Raw genomic sequence first — 16454 nt, 5'->3', positions numbered from 1 at the left:
AACGCAGTTGATATCCGTTTGACTTATGGCAGCGCCATCAAGCTGGCCAACCATAGCGCCATCTGGTTTCCCCCTTCAAGCTAGACGAGTTTCGTTCTTTGTAGTTTTCTCGATTGACACTTATTTCGTGAGATATTTGGCCAGGTCACTATCAATGAACCACCTTGTATATATGAAGATGGTATCTGTTCTTTCAGCGGGACAATAAGTTGAGAATGTGTGTCTCCCGGGAGGCGTGCCAGAGATAGGTCCCTGCAGTCGCACTATCATCTGTGTTCTTCGTGGCTGAGATGGATAGCCGGCACAGTAACTCAGCGTGTTCGGTCAGGGGTTAGCTGCCCCCTGTAATAAAAAAAAACTGAGTTAATGGATCAACGACGAACTTAAACGGGTGTCTTGATACGACCGCCCCGAACAGTTAAAACGAACGAAAACGAAAAAAAAATAAGATTAAAAAAAAGATGGACAGAGCGTCTGCCATGTAAGCAGGAGATCCCAGGTTCGAGTCCTGGTCGGGGCAAACATTTTTAACACTCCCCCTTGACTTATATCAACGCCTATATGCAGCTAGGGATATTCACTTCATGGTAATTTCATTCTTACGAGCTGCATGGTCACTGATTATATCTGTTCTTTGGGACATGTCCGAAAGAACAGATAGCATCTTCATACATAAAAAATATTTTTCCGAATTGCTCAGCATACCAACATATCCATAACTGTGATGTCTTTTTTGGGTTATGATAAAAAAGTTTTGGAGTTCTAATAGTTGAGTGCCATCCACTCAAGGATCCTTGTATCCAAGCAAACCCATTCAAAAGGTTAAAGTAGCCTAATCCTATCCCACTACCCTCTCACACATCAGTGATAGCAGACATTATTGCAAATATAACAAACAGATAGCACCCCACTATTCTGCACATGGCAGTGCAGGAGCAGTATTGATTTCACAGAAGTATTACAAGTTTCCAGCACGTAGCGAGGATAGGTTGGGTATGACATTTTGGTCTGTTAATTTTAAAGGCTCTTGCAGTGTGGGAGACCTTGAGTGCCCCTACACCTATGCTGTGGGGAGGCGGCGACACGGAGTCTGGCCTTTGGACACGTAAGAATTTCGGAACAAAAGTTACTTTCGAAATGGCTACATCCGCTCGCATTGTTTAGGAGGCGACTGAATGGCGCTATATGTGAACGTTACACGTCTGAAATGCGCCTTTGCCGGTCACACTAGGGAATTTCTTGACAAAGCGACTTTGGGAAGATCAGCCCACGGACACGCATTGAGACAGGCGACAAAGCAGCGCCGTGCTTGTTAGCTGCCGGACGCACTGGTTTTCGTCTCCACCGTCGTGTCTAGTAATTAATTTTGAATTTACCTTAACAGGGGAAAACGCGAAGGCGATTTCCTCCACATTCCGTGACAACCAATTTGATGCGTACACGCAAAATACACTGCCGGAAAAAAATAATACACGTGGAAAGACGACGTCGATTTTGATCCAATGACTGCATATGCCACCTGGGCGATATTCGATATAACTGATAATGGTTTCAACGTCGTCCGCCAGCAGAGAGAGTAGATGCATAGCTATCAGAGCGCCATCAGTGTCTCCTTTTTAATGGGGAATAATCACAGCCAGAAGCCTCAACGTGTTGCAAACGCCTGAAGCAAGCAGGTAACAATGACATGGAGCTGCAATCGTGCTTCCTAAAGGCAAATGAGCGAATTTGAAAAGGGTCAGATTCTGCCCATCAAAGCGCTGGGATGGTCCTTTCGGAGAAATGCTACACAAGTTGGACATGCTTCATCAATTGAGCAACGATGCTGGTATCAATGATCACGTGAACCTTCTCATTGCATAAGACGAGGTTCTGCACGTATACGCAGCACATACGCCGTCGTATTGTTAAGAGCAGCAGTGGCAGGTCTTAAAGCTACAACAAGACAGATAAGAGGGCTTGTTAGCCCAGATGTGTCAACACGAACTTTTGCGAACCGATTATCAGCGGTGGGACTACTGGTACGCCTGTAGCCCATCTTCCACTTGCGCCACAGCACTGGCATGCCCAACTCGACTGGTGCCATCAGAGGATCACCTGGAAGATGGAATGGCGCACCATGGTCTTGTGTGATAAAGGCAGATTCTCCTTGCTCTCAAATGATGGTCATTCGCCATGCGACGCAGGCCTGGTGAGCGCCATCTCGTAAAGTACATTCGTTTAATACACACTGTTCCCACCATAGGCCTTACAACTGTCGCTCACCTTAGGTTGTTTCTGGACAGCGGTCGGTACGTGTAGAATTGCATAAGGAAGGTGATGTGTTGCTGCCACAGGACAATGTTCGCCCATACACTGCCTGTGAAACTCAACGTACTCTGCAAAGCGAGCAGCAGCTTCCCTGGCCACCACAATTTCTGGATTTGTCTCCACTCGAGCATGTGTGGATGTGGTGCGAGGAGAGTGACTAGTGCAACTGGTCAGCCAACAACTCATACAGAACTACGTGAACAAGTGTAGCATAATGTATTCGCCATCTGTACGATCGACTGAATGCCAGAATCAGCAACTGCACTACGACTCGTGGAGGCTACACCACGTACTAATATGGGTGTTTCACCATCGGTCGATACCTGGTACCTCAGAACCGTTTGCCGGCCGGGGTGGCCGAACGGTTCTAGGCGCTTCAGTCCTAAACGGCGTAACTGCTACGGTCGTAGGTTCGAATCCTGCCTCGGGCATGGATGTGTGTGATGTCCTTAGGTTAGTTAGGTTTAAGTAGTTCTAAGTTCTAAGGGAGTGATGACCTCACATGTTAAGTCCATAGTGCTCAGAGCCATTTGAACCACTTGAATCAAAACCGTTTATGCTATTGTTCTGTAAATGTAATCATTCATGTACTCCATATGCACTTTTGCAACAATAAATCTTGAGTGAATTCGAAACCTCTAAAAGAGTATAGTATTTTTTTTCTGGCAGTGCTTATATCTGCGTGATCATGGAATGATATCATGTTGTTGTTGTTGTGGTCTTCAGTCCTGAGACTGGTTTGATGCAGCTCTCCATGCTACCCTATCCTGTGCAAGTTTTTTCATCTCCCTGCAACCTACATCCTTCTGAATCTGCTTAGTGTATTCATCTCTTGGCCTCCCTCTACGATTTTTACCCTCCACGCTGCCCTCCAATGCTAAATTTGTGATCCCTTGATGCCTCAGAACATGTCCTACCAACTGGTCTCTTCTTCTCGTCAAGTTGTGCCACAAATTTCTCTTCTCCCCAATTCTATTCAATACCTCCTCATTAGTTATGTGATCTACCCATCTAATCTTCAGCATTCTTCTGTAGCACCACATTTCGAAAGCTTCTATTCTCTTCCTGTCCAAACTATTTATCGTCCATGTTTCACTTCCATACATGGCTACACTCCATACAAATACTTTCAGAAACGACTTCGTGACACTTAAATCTATACTCGATGTTAACAAATGTCTCTTCTTCAGAAACGCTTTCCTTGCCATTGCCAGTCTACATTTTATATCCTCTCTACTTCGACCATCATCAGTTATTTCGCTCCCCAAATAGCAAAACTCCTTTACTACTTTAAGTGTCTCATTTCCTAATCTAATTCCCTCAGCATCACCCGACTTAATTCGACTACATTCCATTATCCTCGTTTTGCTTTTGTTGATGTTCATCTTATATCCTCCTTTCAAGACACTGTCCATTCCGTTCAACTACTGTTCCAAGTCCTTTGCTGTCTCTGACAGAATATGCAATGTCATCGGCGAACCTCAAAGTTTCTATTTCTTCTCCATGGATTTTAATACCTACTCCGAATTTTTCTTTTGTTTCCTTTACTGCTTGCTCAATATACAGATTGAATAACATTGGGCAGAGGCTACAACCCTGTCTCACTCCCTTCCCAACCACTGCTTCCCTTTCATGCCCCTCGACTCTTATAACTGCCGTCTGGTCTAGGGTATAACTGTAAATTAACTGACAACATCATCCAAAATGCCAGGTCGAACACTGATTATCGTAGATAGTAATACACAACATATATACGTAGACACACATCTCTCAAATGTAAGTCAATTCCAAACAGCAAATTTGGAAATTGGAAATTTGTGGTAAGGTTTTATGGGACCAAACTGCTGAAGTCATCGATCCCTAAGCTTACACACTACTTAATCTAACTTAAACTAGCTTACGTTAAGGGCGACACACACACACACACGCACACATGCCCGAAGGTGGACTCGAACCTCAGACGGGGTGAGCCGCTCGGCCCGTGACAAGACGCCCCAGACCGAGCGGCTACCCCACGTGGCTCCAAACGGCTTCCTGCACTAATAGGCAACAATGGAACACCGCGGCGCCTTCCAAAACACACACATGGCGAATTGTAGGCGGTGTCTTTGGGAATAAACTGAGGATGGAAAACCCAGGCCCGGAAATGACAGACGACATCAGCAGACAGGGTCAAACCCTGGGCCACTAATTTACCGGCACACCTGAGTTGGAACGCCCCCTCCTCCACTGCCACTGTGTTTAACGGGCTCTACACTATGGTTGTGATTCTTGTGTACTCGATTGTCGCCGTCCAAGGCTCTGAAATCGGTCAGGCTCTTTTCTAGATGTCCCGCTATCAGTCCATCAACGTCCAATCTGAAGACTGCTGCCGAATATGTGACCTAGCGGTTGGGACTGGCCTCTATAAATTCGGGGCTTTGTAGCGTCATTGGATGACATTTCTAGATTTGGGTTCCACCTTCAGTTTGTTCCAGAAAACAGATTCTGCAGCCCTTTGAAGCTTACCGGCACTCTTTAGTCACACTTGGGATTCATGTGTATGTGTATGTATAAATATATTAGTCTCTGTTTATAAACTAGAAAGCACAAACTGTAGATTTTCTTTCGTCTTTATTTGTTGTGTGAGTAGGGTTTCTGCTTTGAAGGCGACTGCCAGGTAAAACAAATGTCATAGACTATACCTTTTAGTGGAACACTTCGTGAAAGATTTTACTTATCGGTGGTGTCTTGAAAAACGCACAGCGCGAAAGGCCTGTGTGATAACACAACCAGTATACAGTAGAAAAACATTAAAATAAAAGGATGAGTAATGGCTGAAGGAAAGGATTCGTTGTTGGACAGGGTAAGTCTAAATAGTTTCACTTCATGTTACAATAAATATTAACGTAACTGAAGAGTAAATGAGACAGTGTGGGAACAGCGGAGAAATGGGGGGATTGATGGAGTTAATTATACGGTAAGTACCACGATGAATTTAGAACTATGTGTGTGCCTCTCATTTTTTGATCTGAAGGAAATTTTAACAAACTGGTTTGTTACCCATTTACCAATTGGTACGCATGAGACTGAGCCTGTAAATGAGCTTACACTTTCGAAATTAGCTTTAGCCTGAAACCACAGCGTGCTGCAGTTACTAGTTTTATAATTATCCCAGTCCACTCAAGAGAGATGTCGGCATGATTTCTGTAAAAGAAAGAAGGTACTGTCGAATTCTATCCCCTTCATTGTCCACTCCGAGCTTCTGTTCTACCTCTAAAAAACTAACCGTCAACGACATAAAAATGCATTTTGTCCCTGTGTGTCCAATCTATTCGATAGCTCTATTTCCGAGCAGACTACTGCCAGCTGCACTTTGACAACCGCTCACAACACTTGATAAGGACGATATAACGAGCACATAAATGCATTTGTAAACCAGGTTGCACAACAGAAAACGTCTATCGTCCATCAACATACCCATGAATACCTTGCGAATCATGTAACATAAAATACTTTTTCCAGTGATATTCTTGAAGCAGCGCCATTTTACAGCTGATGGTCTTCACGACTTATACTTACCAGTGTCTTCATTTTGATATCTCTCTAGACATGTGTTTTCGCACACCCACATAGATAAAGATTCATCCTTTTGTTGAGGAATACATTTAATTTACCAAAATCTCGCAATATGAGATCTACGTGCGTTTGATGGTAATGAATGCTTCAACAATTGTTCTTAGATGATCCTAACAAAAGGATCATAAAGAAAGGAAACATATAGACCTATGTATCATATAAATTACAGAAATTACAGTGTTGTCACACAACATCCAACAACTCCACCAGTGCCAAGCCGAATAACTGCTTGCATTAGGGCAGAGGTGGACCAACGGGATTCTCACTTGGTCAGTTTGTGAAGCTCTTTCTCTTAAATAACTCATCCATTTTTTCTGAAACTGTAATCATTTATCCATCAAATCTATCGATTTCCGTCCCATTCGGGTTATTCCTTCATGGTGCGCTTGTCTTGTTAGTGTGTACTAGCTGCATGTGTTTATTTGAGATGTTAGTACAGCATTTTTATAGAACTACTAACTTTGAATTTACATGAACTTTGAACGACCGAAATTAAACAGATTGCGACTGACTAGATAAATTATCTTCCTTGGTGTTTGCGAATCTGCAATGGTGATTGCCGTTCACATTAGTTAGATTTACCATAACTGTCAGTCACTGAACTTGGTACAAACACTGTTAGTTCCTCATGGAAATAATAACGATATAATGTGCACTCAGTAAATGCCTCCCCAGTTTGCAAAAACAATAGTGCAGATTTATAAATACCAGCCACGGGAGTGTCCACAAACCCAGTATTGAGCAGCAGATTCGCAGATAGTTATTTTACAGCTATTACGTGTTGGTTTAAAGACACTTGCTGTCTTTATTACTATCGTTTTGTTTATAAGGACTAAATTCGTGTGTGATTTGGATGCTAATGTTAGCTGGAGATACGATGTAGATTGTACTGACATATAAATGGGAATCAAGTACATACACATTCGCACGTTAACTGAGTGAGTAGTCTGTTAGCTGAACGGATCGGATAATGGAAAAAGTTCGACTGCTCATCCTTAAAATAATGAATGTTCACTTACCTTATGCCAGTGACATTACAGTGTGAATGCAGGAATCTTGTGTGTGATGTTTGACATTTAATTGTGAAAACGGATTACTAAAGTGTCATGAATAGTATGTTCAAATTTTTCACATGTGTACGCTGTGTCACACTTCAAATTTGATAATAAACTCACGTTTCAGATATTGAAATGTATTTCTGAAATTCAACTAATCTTATTACTGTTAAGTTGAATTTCAAGAATAAATTAAATAAAAACTTGGACGTGTGATGAGTTCTGTTCGCATGGTATCCCACTGAGGTTATGTACCGAAATGTGTCCATTTTCTTGTTGAATATATCCGTATCTGACACACAGCACACAAGAACAAATAAACACGATCGCTTCACACTTTCCTATATAGCTGTTTACTTTCGAAAAAGAGATCCTCAAATACATACTCACTTGTTAGTAATTTTCGTCCTAATTACACGAATTACCACAATGGCATGAATACTATGCAACTTATGTTTTTCACAACAGTGACATATACCGCTTCCAATGATGTTTTGCTGATTAATGAATCTTCTTAATGTGCCAGACCTGCTAATATAGTTAGTTTCTAGGTCCAGAGTTTGTGTGTAAAATTGAAGAATCTTGTGTTTGTGCTGTTGACAGTGGTACATGTTAACTATATATATGTGCATTCAGTAACTGTAATCGCTGTGTGACAGTTTCCGTCGTGACTTAATGTATGTAGAAGATAGATAAATATATGAATGATTACTTTTTGTTTAGTAAATGTAAAATTGGCTCAAGTAAAGCAGAATAATCTGAAAACTGTGTTAAGAAAACACAGGCATGGAATAAAATCAGTTGAATGTTTCACTGTGTGAGGATGTAGTAGATAAAAATAATAATGGGAAACATAAGAGTTATGTAGTTATCATGTCATAAGAAAAATATAGAAATGTTTCAGGTTTTTTACAAACCTTTTAAAACGTTATGAAACCAGATAATTAGAGGACGAATTTGGAAACATTCTGCAGATGTGTACACAAACAAATCAAAACATTTTCAGAAACTAAAGGTGCCAAATCATTTTCATTCCAGAATAACTGATGACGGTCAGAGTGATAGTTCGAGCACCATGATGTATTCCCAGACAAGAAGAGTGGATTTAGTAAACGAAAGGAAGCTATATATGTACTCCTGTATCCACTTTGAAGGTATATGAAGAAAAAATACTCAGCGCAAGTTAAGGAAGAAACAAATTGTCAGTTCTGTATGCATAAACAAAAATCTCCAGTAATGTTGGTGCTTGTGTAAATCAAAGAAGAGTATAATACCCAATAAAAAACCCTAACCTCCTTGCTACAAAGCGCCTTAATCCAAAACGCTGTTTCAGGTTGACATTCAAACAAGAGTGGACTGCAACTGCAATGCTACTACCAGGAATTATATTTGTTGACGGAAAATTTAGCGGATTTACATCTACATACATACTCTGCAAGCTACCATATGCTGCGTGGCGGACGGATTCTTGTACCACTACTAATAATTTCCTTTCCTGTTCCACTTGCAAATACAGTGAGCGAGGAACATCTATCTATATGCCTCCAAGTGAGCCCTAATTTCTCTTATCTTAGCAGTCCTTACGCGAAAGACACATTGGTGACAGTAGAATCGTTTTACACTCAGCTTCAAATACTGGTTCTCTAAATTTTCTCAACAGTGTTCCTGGAAAAGAAAGTCACCTTTCTTCCAGGAATTCTCATTTGGGTTCCCGAGCCACTTGTGTGTTAATGGAATCTACCGATAACAAATCTAGCAGTCGGACTCTGAACTGCTTCAATGTCTTCCTTCAATCTGACCTGGTGGGGTTCCCAAACAACGAACAGTACTCAAAAGTGGGTCGCACTAGTGCTCTATATTCTGTCTCTGTCACCGATGAACCACACTTTCCTAAAATTCTCCCAATGAACCTAATTCTACCATTCGACTTACCTAGTACAGTTTTTACTTGCTCATACCATTTCATATCACTTTGCAATGCTATGCATAGATGTTTAATCGACGTGACTCTATCAAGCAGCTTACTACAATTGCTGTATTCGTACATCACGGGTTTCTTTTTCCTACTCATCTACATCAACTTACATTTTTCTACATTTAAAGCTAGCTGCAAGTCATCACACCAATTAGAAACTTTGTCTGTGTCACCTTGTGTCCTCTCACACAGTCACTCAACATCGATACCTGACCGTTCACCAGCACATGATCAGAAAACAACTAAAGATTGATGCTCACTCCGTCCACAAGCTAATTTATGTATATGGAGAATAAGAGCGTTCCTATCAAACTTACGTGGGGTAATCCTGGCGATAACCTTGTCTCTGATGAACACTCGCTATTGAGGACAACATACTCGGTTCTATTACCTAAGAAGTCTTCAAGCCTCGAGCATATCTGGGAACCTATTCCATAAGCATGTACCCTCTTTAACGGTCTGCAGTGGCGCACCACATGAAACGCTTTTCGGAAATCTAGGAATATGCGTCGCACTTCATCAATAGGTCTCAGGATATCATGTAATAAAAGGGCAAGCTCAGTTTCCGCAACCAATGCTTTGTAAAACTATGCTGATTTGTGATCAGAAGCTTTTCCATCTCAAGGAAATTTGTTATACTTGAAATGAGAATTCTGCAGCAAGCTGACGTTAAAGATATTGGTCTGTAAGTCTATGAGTCTGTCCTTTTACCCTTCTTATATATGGAAGTCCCCTACATTTGTTGCCATATGCTTGGGACTCTATGCAAGACGAGAGATTTGTGATAATGCAAGATAAAAAAGAGGCCAAGCTCATGAAGTACTTTTTATAGAAGTGAACTGGAATTCCACCTGGGTCTGGAGACTTATTTATTTTCAACTCTTTCAGTCGCTTTTCTACACCAAGGATGCATATTACTATATCTTCCATACACAGTACTGGGACAAAGAGAGAGCTGGACATTTTGATTGACTGGTCTCCCCCACCCCACTCCCGAAGATCAAGGTCAATGGCGTTCCTCCCAAACCTACCTTCCCCATCCAAGGTCAAGGTGTCCCCTCCTGGCACTCCCACCCTCATTTCCCTTCCCCCAATTCAGGCAATCCTGCTACGATGTCACACAAGATCACAGTGCAAAAATGATTCAGACAATTATGCATTTTAGAAAAAAAGCTCATGCATTGTCCTGCTGGGAGCTATAAGCTTAACTTTGGAAATAAGAGTAAAACAGGACTTCAATTATGATATGAATTAAACAAAGAAATTATGAACTCGAAAATTAAGAGCAATAAACGCTTAGAAAAACGTGAACTTGAAATAGTACGATACAGTCCAAAATGAAAGTGCAGACAGAGCAAGAGAGGCCACCCAATCATTAATTGCGAAATATGGTACATACACAGTGTTACTAATCTATAACAGTATGGTTTTACACCTATAAAATTTTTGAGCTGGAAATAGTATCACACAGTTTAAAAAAATACTGATCAGCACCTGTAGGTTTCTGGAACCAGGTAGCATGCGACTGCTGCCGTTTCCATACATGTAAAAAAGTTATACTTAAAATTATATCACCTTTGTTTGAAGAAGAGTATAGGCATAATATCTGGATGAAATTGTATGCAGAATAAAAGAAAATCTTGATAACTTTGCCTGCATCAGAAAATGATAACAGCAAACACAAAGTAGAATGAAAGTGAACTCATTAATAACACTGTAAATTTGTTGTAAAGTCATTTATTTGTCATCCAACTTAAAAGCAATTCTACATTTTCTGAAGCTGGGACAACACAATTTTGTCTGTCACAACACCTCTTCTTGAGCTGCCAGAGGGCTGGACATCCGTACGATTCCAGGTCTCGAATAGCTGCATCTTTGTAGATACCACACATCCATATAATCTTCTCAACGTCTTTGGCGTCAACAATAGTGTCTGTGCTGTCGAAAGTTAGAACCACTGTTAGCACATGCTCATAAGATATATGAAAATCATTCCAGTGAATTCCATGGCAGAAACCTGTTAACCATACACTGTCTTCTGTATTTCAGCTTATTTCACATCGGTGAGAGGTTTCATCGATGCTGTTTTTTTCCGAGAATGTCATTATTACATGTCGATCTTTTGTAAAAGAAGTGAAGGCAATATTTTCGAATATAAGTTGTCTGTATTCATCGTAAAAGCCTTGAGCTCCTATAGTGATATACACACTCTGAGGTGTTATCATGAAATGCTTCAGATATGACACATCACTTATTAATTTATACAACTCGCTGCACACTTCCTGTGTTTGGCGAATAGTTAAGCAAACAGTCATGCAGAACTAGGGTATATGCTGAGGTGGCAGCTGGGAAGTTTGCTGAAGATTCGAATTCAAATCTGTAACCAAATTGAGCGATCTATAACGATGAGTGGTGCCAGATCCTTAAATTTCCATGGGCTGCGCAGACATCCTTCCTCTTTAATTCCACATAGTCAGAAGGGCAAGACATTGCATACATATCGAATGGTAGACTGTAAACATTATGAACCCACTCCACTTTTAAATTCTCATATAGATAATAAACTGACTTCACGTAGACTGTGGCGTTAGTTAAATTACAACTGTCCAATACGTTTGAAACATTTGTTAACATTCCTGTTGGTTCGACATGCTAGTATAATGAACCTCGTGTCTAATTGAACTGAGATTTTAATAGCTGATGTTTGATTGGATGTAATCGGTAGCATACGATACACAAAGAGCTCCCCTGAAAGGAAAGTTAAGGGAAGATGAATACCAGCATTTGAAACTTTAAAACATTTCAAACGTTCACGTCTGTTACTTTGATGTGGAGGCATATTTCATATTATTTTATCAAGATTAATCTCATTCACTTCGCCACCTGCTCATTGAATGTACGAGTTATTATCTGTTGCACTCCTTACCAAAACGAGTTCCTGTTTCAGTTCATAATAATATGTCGCATGTCCTTGAAGTATCCCATCAACATCTTGAGAGGTGTGCATGCACTAAACTTGGCGTACTTCATGGCAGTTCTGCCCACAGGTGCTTCTATGAACCATACTGCATTTTCAAAGCCATTCAAGTCTGAAGACGATGCAGAGACATATGTTTTTAGGGTTGAAGCTGTACCCAGATAACGTGTCCGATAAATCTCGGCCTCATTCTACTCGTATCTTATTTTTTGAGACTAAAATACTAAGGCACTATGTATAAGTTGCGATCCAGTTATAGCAATACCATCACTTTCCGAAATTTTCTGACCAAACATACGAAACTACTGCAGGGTGTGGTAAAGGAAGAGAATGCTGATTACATCATTTTTGTTAAACGTTGCCGAGGCTAACGGTTTGTGCAAAATATATTCCCAACATACAATCCTTTTTTCATGTTTTATTCGAGTTGTTATATTTAGTGACGTCACGAAGACGTTTCAAGCCCAGCTACTTAAAAAACTGGTAATTCCTTGGTGTTATCACATTTGTCCACTTCGAAGTGGCACACGGACGATTTAATGTGCTTGTTCCATACCTTAGACTTATCCTGCTTTAGGTGTAGACATACTATTATTTCTTCATCACAAAAGTTGACAAGTGCGTTATCTTCATCATCAGTGTGTAGCTCTAGATGGTCTAATGTCTGGACAGCCACTGGAAGGTACACAGGATGATTTTTTCCACCGTGTACGAACTCTAAGGACTGATCAATGAGAGGATGCGGAACAACAAAGGTCTAATGAACTTATGTCTGGAAATGTGTGGTTTCCTTGCTAAAGACTATTTATTCAATCCTACGTTGTTACAGAGACTGCAATCCAATACACGCTGTACCATACAGAAAGAGTTACAATTTGTGAGGAAAATGGTTTCGCCCGCATCTCGTGGTCGTGCGGTAGCGTTCTCGCTTCCCACGCCCGGGTTCCCTGGTTCGATTCCCGGCGGGGTCAGGGATTTTCTCTGCCTCGTGATGGCTGGGTGTTGTGTGATGTCCTTAGGTTAGTTAGGTTTAAGTAGTTCTAAGTTCTAGGGGACTGATGACCTAAGATGTTAAGTCCCATAGTGCTCAGAGCCATTTGAACCATTTGAAAATGGTTTCCATGTGCCTCAACGCATGCAAGTGCACGCCGTTGGATGTTCTGTCTCACATGGTCACATTGGCCAGGTTGTATCTGAACAGTGTCACAAACAGCATGAATACACTGCTCCAGTGTCTCCATATCGGGAATGGGCTCTACAAACACGATACTTTTGAGATGTCCTCATATCCAGAAATCACATGGGTTGAGATGTGGTGAACGAGCAGGCCATTCAACTGGACCCCACTCGTCTGAACCATTGACCAGGGAAGAAATAACTGACCTGCTTGCAGACGTTAACGGCGAAGTGGACTGGAGCACCCTCATGTACCAGCCACGTAACATTTCGAATCATCAAAGGCACTTCCTCCAGCAGGGAGGCAAAGTCACCTACATGAAATGCCGATAGTTCTGGCCTGTTAGGTGAAATGGAAAGAAGAACGGTCCCAAAATACGGCTGCCAATTATGCCGGCCGTCACATTCCAGCTGCACCGATGCTATCCCACTGTTATGTAAGCTGAAGACACCACTCCGCATAAAGGTGGCTTCATCTGCAAATAGGTTGGATGACACAAATCCCGGAATCGTGGTTGCTTGGTGAAAAAATCAGTGACAAAACTGCTCCCAATGTGAAAAGTCTGTCGCTAGTAACTCCTACACACACTGTGAGTGATAAGTGTAGTAACAATCGCCATGGAGAATGTTTCCCACAGTCATCGCCGACTTATCCTGCACTGGTGGGCCATCTGCCTGGTACTGACATGGCAGTCGCTTATGCAGTGTTAATCACATTTTCCTCCAAGTCTGGTGTCCGAACATTTCGGGTACGTCCTTTGTGATTTCCTCCTTTCTGAAGCGACCCTGTCTCAGACAAACGACGAATCACTGTTGCAAACATTGAATATTGTGGTTTTTGTCGGCGGGGGCAGGTCTCCTGATACGACCTTGCTGGACACCGCCCATTGCCATTTGCCTTTCTATAAGTAAACACCATGTCAGCAAACTCTTGATTTCACTACGGAACCATTGTGTACAATGCTGTATGACATCCACTACAAGGTGAGTCAGCACGAGAAGTGAATCGGACAGTTACTATGACAGGAGAGGGGGCTAGGGCTTGACATATGAGGAACAGTACCTCCCTCTAGGAGGAAACCAAGCATACTTGACTGTGGTTGCATGGTGCAGCGTGTATTAGACTGCAGTCTCTGTAACAAAGTAGGATTGAATAAATGGTCTATATCATGGAAACCATGCATTTCGGGCGTAAGTTCATTAGACATTTATTGTTCCATATCCTCTCATCCATCAATCCCTAGAGTTTATACACCGTCGAAAAAATCACCCTATATAGGGTTTGTAGGAGCTTCGAAAATCTTATATCGTGGCCCAACTGCAGCAAAGAAGTCGCAGAGTGTATGAATCAATCTGGCATTGAGATTAACAGTTCTTTGCCATGCTAACCTGGATATGGATTGGGTTGAAAACTAATATATCGGCTGTTATATCTGACACACAGAATTTATCACAACGATGCAAAACGTGACTGCCTGAGAAACCTAACAGTGGTCCAGTGTCTTTTCAGTTGTCTTTATTTCTCTTTTAAGAGTATTTTAAGAGTATTCATATTAGCATATAGCACAATTCCTGATCATTTAAAAATCTTTTAAATCATCAAAATCATACGTACTTGACTTTATTTCCACAACTTAACAGTCTTCTAGATGCTGCTTATTTGTTCATCTCTAGGATATTGCGAATACTGTTGTGTATCTCCAATCCAATCGGTGCTACAACCCAGTGTCCCCTGTGTAAATCAAAAAGTGGAAATTAATTTGCACATAGTTCTGATGATCGCTCTTTTGAAGTCAGAGTATATGACATCACATCCGAACCTCAATTGACGAACGGATATGTGCTGTTGATCGTACATACAATTAAAAGTCAGGAGAAATATGAGGCACAGATGACTTCAGAAGTATGTATTGCAGTTGTGATTGCAGCGAAATTTATAGAGCACGTGGTTTCTGGTAAAGTGTTGGCGTAATTCTTCTGGTAGTGCAGGTTTCCAAGCAAATCAAAATAGTAAACCCCACTCATGTTTTTTTAACATGTGCAACTCAGTGAGTTCCAGGTCCTCCTGGTACATCTAAAGTCACAATCCTGCATTCACTGGATTTCGACATTGTATTAGGCAATGTGTATTGAATTTTTTGGCGAAGTAAGGTGATCGGTGTCTGTAATTGTTCCATTGGGTAGTGAGCAACAAGTTTTTTTAAGGAAATACTCCAAGCCCTTTCATGTGTGTTTTTAAATGTAGCCCCTTGTGGTATCCACAGACTCCTTCATCCTGTTATATCTTTTCGTTTCATGAAGCTGTTCCTCTTTTAGCGCTTTTCACTGTGCAGGAGATGGCTTCTGCACCTCTAGCTATATAAACAATCGCTGAAACACCCACCAGTCCAGGAATTAAAAATGGAATAATTCCATCTGAGGTTTTCGGTAGTGGTAGAACCCTAGGCGTTTTAATCAGTCTTCTTCTTCTTCTTCTTCTTCTTCTTACTACTACTACTTTCTGTTTCATGACATTTTTTGCTGCTGATATTGATGACTGGATGCAATTTTTTGATTGTCCTCTCATTGTTTAGTGTACGACGAGCAGCGTTCATAATCTCCAGGAAATTTACCCCCAAACCCAATTTAAGGTTGCTGCACATTGTTTCATGAACTGAAAATGTTGTTGTCCTATACCGATGTCTCTTCTTGCATGACTTCTCTTAGTTGTATCAGTCAATGTTCGATCTGCTGCATGATATCCTGGGAGATTTTCATTTGAAGCTTATGGAATATTATGCTCCTTGCACACCTTGTCCAAAAGGATTAATCCCCTGTCTCCATGTGCTAACCACTTTTGAAGCTTTGCTCCAGAAAAACAATAATTATATTTAGGGATGTGTAATTTGACAGGCAGGTTATTGATAATACCACCATCACCTCTGATGTGCTTGGTACCACTCATGTTATGCTACTGCACAGTCTGACGTTTGCATGCACTTTTGGAAGTGACAGGTAGATAAAAAACAATATTATTTATTTTATGATTACTTTTTTAGGCGTATCTTTAGTAGGAACAAGAATGAAACACCCTTGAATAGTGTATTTTGTTATGTCTCAGTAGTTATAATCACAGTGAATATATGTGATATTTACATTGATATATACGTTGGCCCCTATAATCGTGGATAGGAATGTACTCACAATAATGGAAGCATCAGAATCATCATGATGAGTAACGATTAACCCTAATCTTACAATAAATCAGCTTTGATTTTTTTGCTGGATTGTGAGTTCTTGATTACTGGCTACTTCCATAGTATTACAGGTAAGTGAAATTTACATTGTTTTATGTGCTGGAAAA

The sequence above is a fragment of the Schistocerca americana genome, chromosome 2 (assembly GCF_021461395.2).
Source record: "Schistocerca americana isolate TAMUIC-IGC-003095 chromosome 2, iqSchAmer2.1, whole genome shotgun sequence".
In the NCBI taxonomy this organism is placed as follows: domain Eukaryota; kingdom Metazoa; phylum Arthropoda; class Insecta; order Orthoptera; family Acrididae; genus Schistocerca; species Schistocerca americana.
Note: the sequence above shows the minus strand (reverse complement) of the source record.